Source organism: Cryptomeria japonica, chromosome 8 (genome assembly GCF_030272615.1).
Source record: "Cryptomeria japonica chromosome 8, Sugi_1.0, whole genome shotgun sequence".
In the NCBI taxonomy this organism is placed as follows: Eukaryota; Viridiplantae; Streptophyta; class Pinopsida; order Cupressales; family Cupressaceae; genus Cryptomeria; species Cryptomeria japonica.
This window is the reverse complement of record NC_081412.1, coordinates 490,884,842-490,892,963: the sequence shown is the minus strand read 5'-3', so window position 1 is coordinate 490,892,963 and position 8,122 is coordinate 490,884,842. Positions and strand designations below refer to the sequence as shown.

At 35.6% G+C, this 8,122-nt stretch overlaps 1 long non-coding RNA gene across 1 annotated transcript; it reads left to right on the top strand.

The window, feature by feature from the left end:
* Window positions 1-435: 435 nt before the first annotated feature.
* LOC131060053 (uncharacterized) lies at window positions 436-5,708 on the top strand. The gene is made up of 2 exons (XR_009110282.2): window positions 436-1,002; window positions 5,434-5,708. It is a non-coding gene; the product is annotated as an uncharacterized LOC131060053 (long non-coding RNA).
* The last annotated feature ends 2,414 nt before the right edge of the window (window positions 5,709-8,122 follow it).

Below are 8,122 nucleotides of genomic sequence, written 5' to 3'. Positions count from 1 at the left end.
AGATGCATTTCAACAAAAGGTTGTATAACATGCTACTGTTACCAGCATGGGGGGATGGAGGGTGGATAACAACATTTTTATGGGTCCAACAAATACTATTGGTTGGGTTTAATACAACCTACAATACAAATCATTTAGAACAACTACTCTTTATGGTGCTTTAATTCTGTTGTAAAAAATACTCTTCGTGGCAATTTCTTTCTATACATAATGTTGCATTCAGCAGCATGGGGATGGTAGGTGGACAACTTTGTCTTTTGGGAACAACTATAACCATTGGTCGGGTTATGTACAGTGCCTATACTATTTACTATATATATATATATAAAATATTCAGTTTCAATTTTATTGCATTCTCTAATTATAATGTTGAACAAAAATGCTTCTTCTAACTTTACAATCCCTTTACAATGAGGCAATCCCATGCAATTGCTAGTTTTAAATGGTTGAAGGGAAATAAAGGTAAAAAGCAAGCATTCATGTTAGGAGAAGTCAAAAATCTTTTAACTTTCCAAAGTTCAAGTTTCCAAGAGTTTTTCATGTATCTTTGGAGGGAATTGTGTTTTCAAAGCCATAGTTCTCAGGTGGGGCTAGGGTTTTGGGGAAAAATGATTTGAGTTACCCGTAAGTTCTTTCTCAAACAGAGGCATAATGGCGGCCAGATCTACAATAATCAACCCAACAAAGGCTTAAGAATCAGTCAAGTAGTAAGATCTTTCTTTCTTCATTTGAAAGAAGAGGCCCACATTCGATATTTTGATAATCTTTTCAAAGAAAAGAGGCAGTAAAGATTTGTCGAGTTTCACATCCTCAAACCTGCAGAGATCATGCATTCTTCTATCAAGGCAAGTTTTTTTGGAAATCTTGGCATTGGATGTGCTTCAACAACAGTAATAGAGTTTTGCATGCAAAAAGTGGATCAATGACAACAAAATCTTATAAAGGATGTTTCAGATTAAGAAGAGTACATCATTCATAGATCATGTATATTCTCTGTCTCAGGTTGGCCCTTCTCTCAAGCTTCTTTTTTCAGATTGAGGAAAGCGAGATCTTGCATGTATTAGAAATATTTTATTAGTTTTCTATTTCTGAGACATGGTTTTGATAAGAAAATGTAATAACCATGCAAGAGCTTTTTGAGCCTTTTATGACAGTTGGAATAGAAAGGAGAATAAATTGTTGTCATTATTGTTTGTCGGAGTCAATTTTAAGAGTAAAGAATACATGACCGATGGTATTGATAAAGATTTCTTCATTGGTAGCAGTCCCAAGAAGCCTATGGACACTTTTGCAGACCTTAAGACAGGGGCATAAAGGATTGTGGAGAGCAAAATACAGTCCATACATACATAACACGGAGAGCTTAGGGTTAAATATCTAAGAAAACTGTCAAATAGTGAAAGAATGGTGACAATGAAGTAATGCACAAGGTACACCATCACACAAGCCATAGGTCTCAGAGAACAATGATTTTGTGATAGTGAACAAAGGCAGTCATAAAGACACAATCAAATTTACTATACCCCGTTGTGTACAAAGAATAAGAGCCATCCACAATATTCATATCTGATCAACAAAGATACACAACAAAAGGCTTACACTAAGGGCTTAAATTCATACACCCAAGCCCAAGGTAAAGAAGCAACCCTAAGGAACAGTCATGCATGGATCAGATAAAAGATCATTGCCCAGCTAATGTATGAGTAGCCCCAATGAAGTAATTAGGATAGTGTTAAGAATTTTTGACAATGATCTTCCTTCAAGAACATGCAAACCAGAGTTTGGAGTAAATACCAAAGAACAGTAAGGTTAAGACAGTGATACCAGGTCATATGCAAGCTACAGGATGAAAGAGGATAGTAAGGTCGTAGTGCCAAAAGGACAAATATTGCAGACCTAATTGTCAAAGAAAATGGGCTAGGTGTTTAACAGTCACATAGACACATAGAAGGAAGTCATAGTATAAACAACCCTGCATAAGGTAGTCTTGCCTGCAAAGAGTACAGATTTTCAGTCATTCATAGGCATTAACCTGAGACACACAACACATTTCATGGCTAATATGAGTGTAGTAAAAAGAAGATAAAAAGCAAAATCAGTGAGAGCATGTGGGAAACCATAATGACAGTAATTCATAGGGTAGATATGTCTAAGCAAACAGTCATATAAGGATTGCATACCTGAACATAAATGTATGCCCAAACTCATAAAGGGCAGTCTCAGGAAGAACAATGACAAGGTCACACACAAGTCACAGGGCTGTGAACAAGAAATAGTACGACAATACAACACTAATACACATTCCATGATTTGTATTACAGTAAAAATGATAAATCCAGTTCAAACTTGTACATAGCAACCTTGGACAATAAAGTGCAGTTACAACCATAGGGTTTTAAATAGTTACTGCTTAGCATGGTTAGATATTGCAATCATAAAGAGAGTAGCCTTAATCATTATCTTTGTCAAGATAAAATGCAGCCACAGTCACAATCTTCATCCAAACAGTGGAAAGCATAGGTCTTCACTATCAAAGCAATATGAAAAGAGGTAGCCCTAAGTATAGAGAAAGGATACAGTGCACAGAGGTCACATCATCTTGAGGATAAGAGTCATTCATAGTTTAAAGAGAAACCTCATAACATTCACAGCCATCTTCCACTTCCAAAGAAGCTTCCAATTTGAAGAACAATCATAGATACAAAGAAAAGAAGATATTGAGACTTATGGCTATGCAGCCCCAAAATAATCAATGAAAACCATAGCCATATTCATAAGACTAAATAGAACAATGATGGCAGTCCTTCTAAAGGATGTATCAACAGTATTAGATCTCAGCTAAAGATTACAGTGCCTTATACATCAGTGGGCTTATCACTACCTCAAGATATGCCTACTATCTCAAAATCCAAACACCACTGTCAAAAGGTTGCCTAATATAGGATCAAGGAGTTCATTATTGCAATAAATAGCAGTCACTATTTTTTTCAATGACTGTAAGAAGACCTCTAAAATCAATGACTCTTGTAGAAGAAATCAGAAAAACCCAAAGATCAATCCTAAGACAACCACAGAATCAGTCATGTTAGATATCAAGCAATGATATAACAACAAAAGAGGTCTAGAAGTAGTGAATACAGAAGCCAAAAATATAATGTAAAATCAGAGAGATCTCATGAGACCAGAGAGGATGTAGGGTATTGATCCCATGAACACAGAATTATAAGCCATCAAGAGTGGTCATTGATATCAAAGAACACATTTATACATGAATGCATGCTTCAAAGCCTTCAATGATAAAGGACAGTAAGTAAGTAATAGAAGACATTGTTTAGGACACTATCAAGAATTGCAGCTAGGAGACACTTTTGAATCATGAAGAGCAGATGGTAATGTATAGAAAGGAAAGAGTTCCTTGAAAACTAGTAAATGGTATAAACACAGAGCAGTCATCATTAGGCAAAGAGTACAGTCACAATTCAAAACATGGTTTAAAAGGCAGGGATCAAGTAATAAGCATACAAAATCAATCCTTATCGCAGTATTAAAAATAGAGATAACTGACATTACCAGCTATAGATGCAAATAATACAGTCACAACTGGAGTACAGTCCAAAGGAATAGAAAAACAATGGTGGAACACTATCATAGAGAACTCAATGGTAACATACACTCAAGGAGGTAAAAATTTAAAGTATATTATGGCATATATCTCCAATGGTAGTGGTCAATTCTGAAGGGTATCTCCACAATCATCTTTGTGCATGGGTCGTATTCAAAGCTAGCAGTCCTCAAAGACATGGATCATAACCCAACAGCCCATATCACAGCGACTTCAGGTATAGCAACATAAGACAGTATTAGACAGTAAGACAAGTATCATATAGCAATCACTCCTGTGATAAAGGAAACCTTAGAGTCATTATTATTATCATAGTAAGCATTGGCAGGACACTAAAAGATTCTTGACAGCATATGACCATAAGTACATTTTCTAAAGCAATGACATTAGAGCAAGGCATTGTTGCCAAGCCATAGAACAGTGTTAGTGCATTCAAAAGAGCAGCTAATACATAGTATGAGTGCAGTACATTTACATTCAAGGTAGCATTGAGGGTTTGTGAAGACAGAGGTTCTATTTGCATTAAGACAACAAAGGTGTAGCTTCAAAAGGGTGCTTATAGCAATAGGACAGTCATAAAAGACACAATTGGTTTCATTTAGGCTAAACACAGTCCATTGAAGAACATACAATAAGAAACATATAGCACGGTTACAAGGTCCAAGAGTAGGTTCTCAGTTCAAAGGACAATATGGAATCCATAATCCATTAAAGGGAACAATAGCATTATACCAAAGGGTTAGCAGCTTTTGACAGTCCAAAGACCTCAGTTGAGAACAAATCCAAAGACTCAATATGCAGTGAGAAGAAAGAACAGTCCCAACTGGTCTAAAGGGACAATGAAAAAATTACCACAAATGATAAATAACTGCCAAATACAGTGATATAAAGCAGCCTTAATGAGCAATCATAATGTTAGGGTATAATCAGAGCAAGCATATAGTAGAAGATAACAGTGGACACAAGAAATGTAAGCAATATTCCAGTCATAAAGGACCTGTAGCAACAAGTCATTATCAGAGCAGTTTAATGCTAAAAGTAAAGCCTTTAACCTCAATGAGAGACAAAGCTACAAGCTTCTAGAGCTAACACAGTGCATAAAGTTGATCGTGATACTATCAATCATAAAGTATAAGCTTGATGGACAGAGAAGACCATTGAAAAACTCAAACAAAGGTGTACTCTCAGAGATTGTTGAAAGAAATGTCATTATTAAATGACTCATTAGAAGTAGAATATTCAGCTTTAGAAGAGTCAAAAGTTGCATCAAGATGAAGACTAAAGGTTTCTAAGATAGATAGGATAGTAATGGCATTCTTTGTATTGCTAAATGTATTTCTAATTAAGGACAAATCATCACTGTATGAGAGAGACAACCCAAAGAAGGACAAAAGAGCTTTACAATTAGTCAAATCAATCATACAAACAGTTGAGTTTGATCACACATCAGTCCAGTAATCAGATCATAAATCATTTAGTTAGGGACCTAAAAATAAGGGATTTTGAATGGGCTAGTAGCAGTTCTACATCAGTTTTAACTCCTCATGGGTCATCCACCTCTTAAGGTCACCTTTTGAGAAGTCAACCATCAATTATCATTATTGTTGAGCCTTATTTTGCATGCTATCCTTCCAAATTCGACCTCAATACCTCATCATGCAGTTCACAACAATCAAGGGCCTAAAATAAAGGAATTGTGATCAGTTAGCAACAGTCTCACACCACATAAGTACTTTATCAGTTGAGATGACTTTTCTAGCAGTTCAAAATCAGTTACAAGCAGTTTTAACCCCTTTTTTGCATGATTTTAGATCAATTTCGACCCAAGGGAAAAGATATGCAAAGTTGGAGAAGGTTCCAAGAAGAAGGCCATCAATTGGAGCTGGAGTTCAAGCAGTCTCATCTTTTAGTTCCAGATCAACTCTCTCTTCTATAAGACTTCTTCTCTCTTCCTTTTCTCAGTTAGTTGCTCTTTCTCTGCCCTTTGCTTTTCAGCTGGGCATGAAGATTTTAGCTCATTTCCGAGTATTGTAACAGCAACATTTCTTTGATTTTTCAATAAAATAGACGCATCATTCCTTCCCAATACTTGTTATTTCATGTTACGAATGAGTGATTTGATGAGCTTTTGTGATTTATTTTCAAGGTCCTTTGATTTGTCTCATTCGATCATAGTTTGTTGTGAGAAGATACATGATTGATGTAGGTCTTGAAATGTGTAGTTGATTTTGATGGTTTGTAGCTGTGAAAACCAGTTAGTTTTCCTTCAAGCAAACATTAGGCTCAACCCTTTTTAATAAATACTTATGCATCACAACTGTTTAGTTAAGTTGTAAGAAATTTAGTTCTATTTTTTTTAAGGGTTTTGTGAGTTAAGCAAGTTGCAGGGCTCAGATTAAATATTTGGTGCATCACCTTCTAGGATAGGTTTTAATTCAATTTTTCTTCCTATCCCTTTTCCCATCAAGTCAAGTTTGCAGGAGGTTTCATCAAAGAGAACCAACTCACTCTGGAGGTTGATTTCCACCATAGGCAACCCATAGGCCTGGAAATATTCCTATGTTTCACAAGATCGTTGAGCTCCCAGCTTAGCATCAGGGTGCAATCTTGGTGACAACAATGAGATCTTGTTGTCATGTTTATCTTCTAAATTCTTGAGATTGCAACTTTAGCATTGATCTTGTTTGTTTTTCATGGTAATGAGTGCATGATCATTGCTCGATTACTTCATGAGATGATATGTTGCATTTTGGAGTTTGGCATGGATTGACCAGTTACACATGCTCATGAATATTTGGATATATAGGCGGGGCTTGGATTTCTCTTGTGAATAAATACATGTGTTGAGAAGGATATTCTTCATGAGGATTTTAGTAGGAAAATCTGAGGATCCTGCACCTTGGTTGGATATGAGTTCAACATAGACCTATGAGGAGATTTTTCTTGGATGAGTCATGATGACTTTGATATCTTGGAGGAGTATTCTCATTTACCACTCTTGGTCTACTCAAAGTTTTATCACTCAATAGGTATTATTATTTCTCATTTATCTTGGAGGAGTATTATTTATTATTTGGTTTGATCTTCTTTGGTTTAAGAGGCTTACATCCATGTTGATTACATGATATATGCTTTATTTGATCTATGAGATTAAATGGATGGGTGTTGTTAATGCTATTATCTTTTTGGTTTTATGGAGGAGCTCATGCTTATCATAGCTTAGTATTTAGAGGTGTATGTGGAAGGACATGCTACTAGTTTTGATTTGCAGGTTCTCTCTTTGGTCTTGGTTATTTTATTGGATGTTTGGATTCACATGATATTTATTTTGAGATTTGGTTAGAGCTATGGTGATCATTATTTTGTGTTCATGTGTTGTCACTTGTTTTAGTTTGGTGATGACATAGAGGTTCATTTATCTCTTTATATTCTTGAGTGCAAAGAACTTCAGATAGTTATGTAGACTTGTGGTGATAGGTGTATTTGCAACTTATTGGTTTACATATTTTTCATAACATTTTGGATGTTCCTTGGTACTGCATGATGTTGTTTACACCTTCTATATGATTCTATTAGTGACTCTTTGGATATCTTGATCATTTTTAGATTTGGCATCATCTATGCAATGGAAGTTCGTAGGTGTGTATGTTTTTTCATTAATAGGTTTGACACTTGGAGCTTGTCATTCTAATTTGGGTTATATATATTGATGGCATGAGGTTCACTTGTAATTATTTGTATACCTTTTAGGTATGGATATTTGGATGTGTTAGCACTGGTTGTGGTTATTTCAGCTATAGATATTTAATCTTGGTAGCTACCAATACATATTTATACCTTTAAATTGAGTGTTTGTGTTCGAGATATCGATTGAGGAAGGTGTTATGCTTTGTTTCGATAGATAGTGTGACTTCTCTTTGGACAGTTTCTTATCTTTGTGCAATGTAACGGTGGAGGATGGGAGAATTCATGTTTGGGATGGTGGCCACCTCGTTTCTTATTACAAGTATCCTGATGGACCAAATGGAGAATTTTGAATCCTTGATGGTACATGCTAGGGGGATTGTTCCCTTTTTCATGTTTGAGATTACCTGTTACCCCTTACACAATGTATACAACAAGTGGGAGAATGTCATGAATTAGGTGTTGTACACCTTGGATAATATTTATAATGTTTAATCTATTATTATGTGTGTGGCACACTTAGGGGGATCTAGGGATGTGTGCACCACTAAGATTTAACATTCTTAGGGCCACTTTCTGTGGTGTATGTGTAATGGTGAAAATATTAGGGTTTTCACCATTAGATGTATGGAAATCGCTAATTTTTATTTAGCGACCATCACATTAGGGAAAGATAGGATTTTGATAGCTCTAAACCTAATAGGTCTAAATGTTGATCAAATTCCAAGGATCTTAGATGATCCTCTTCTTTCCCTTAAGTTGAATTGAATTATTGAAGATGCTAAAATTAGGGTAAATGTGTTGGAATTGATGTAA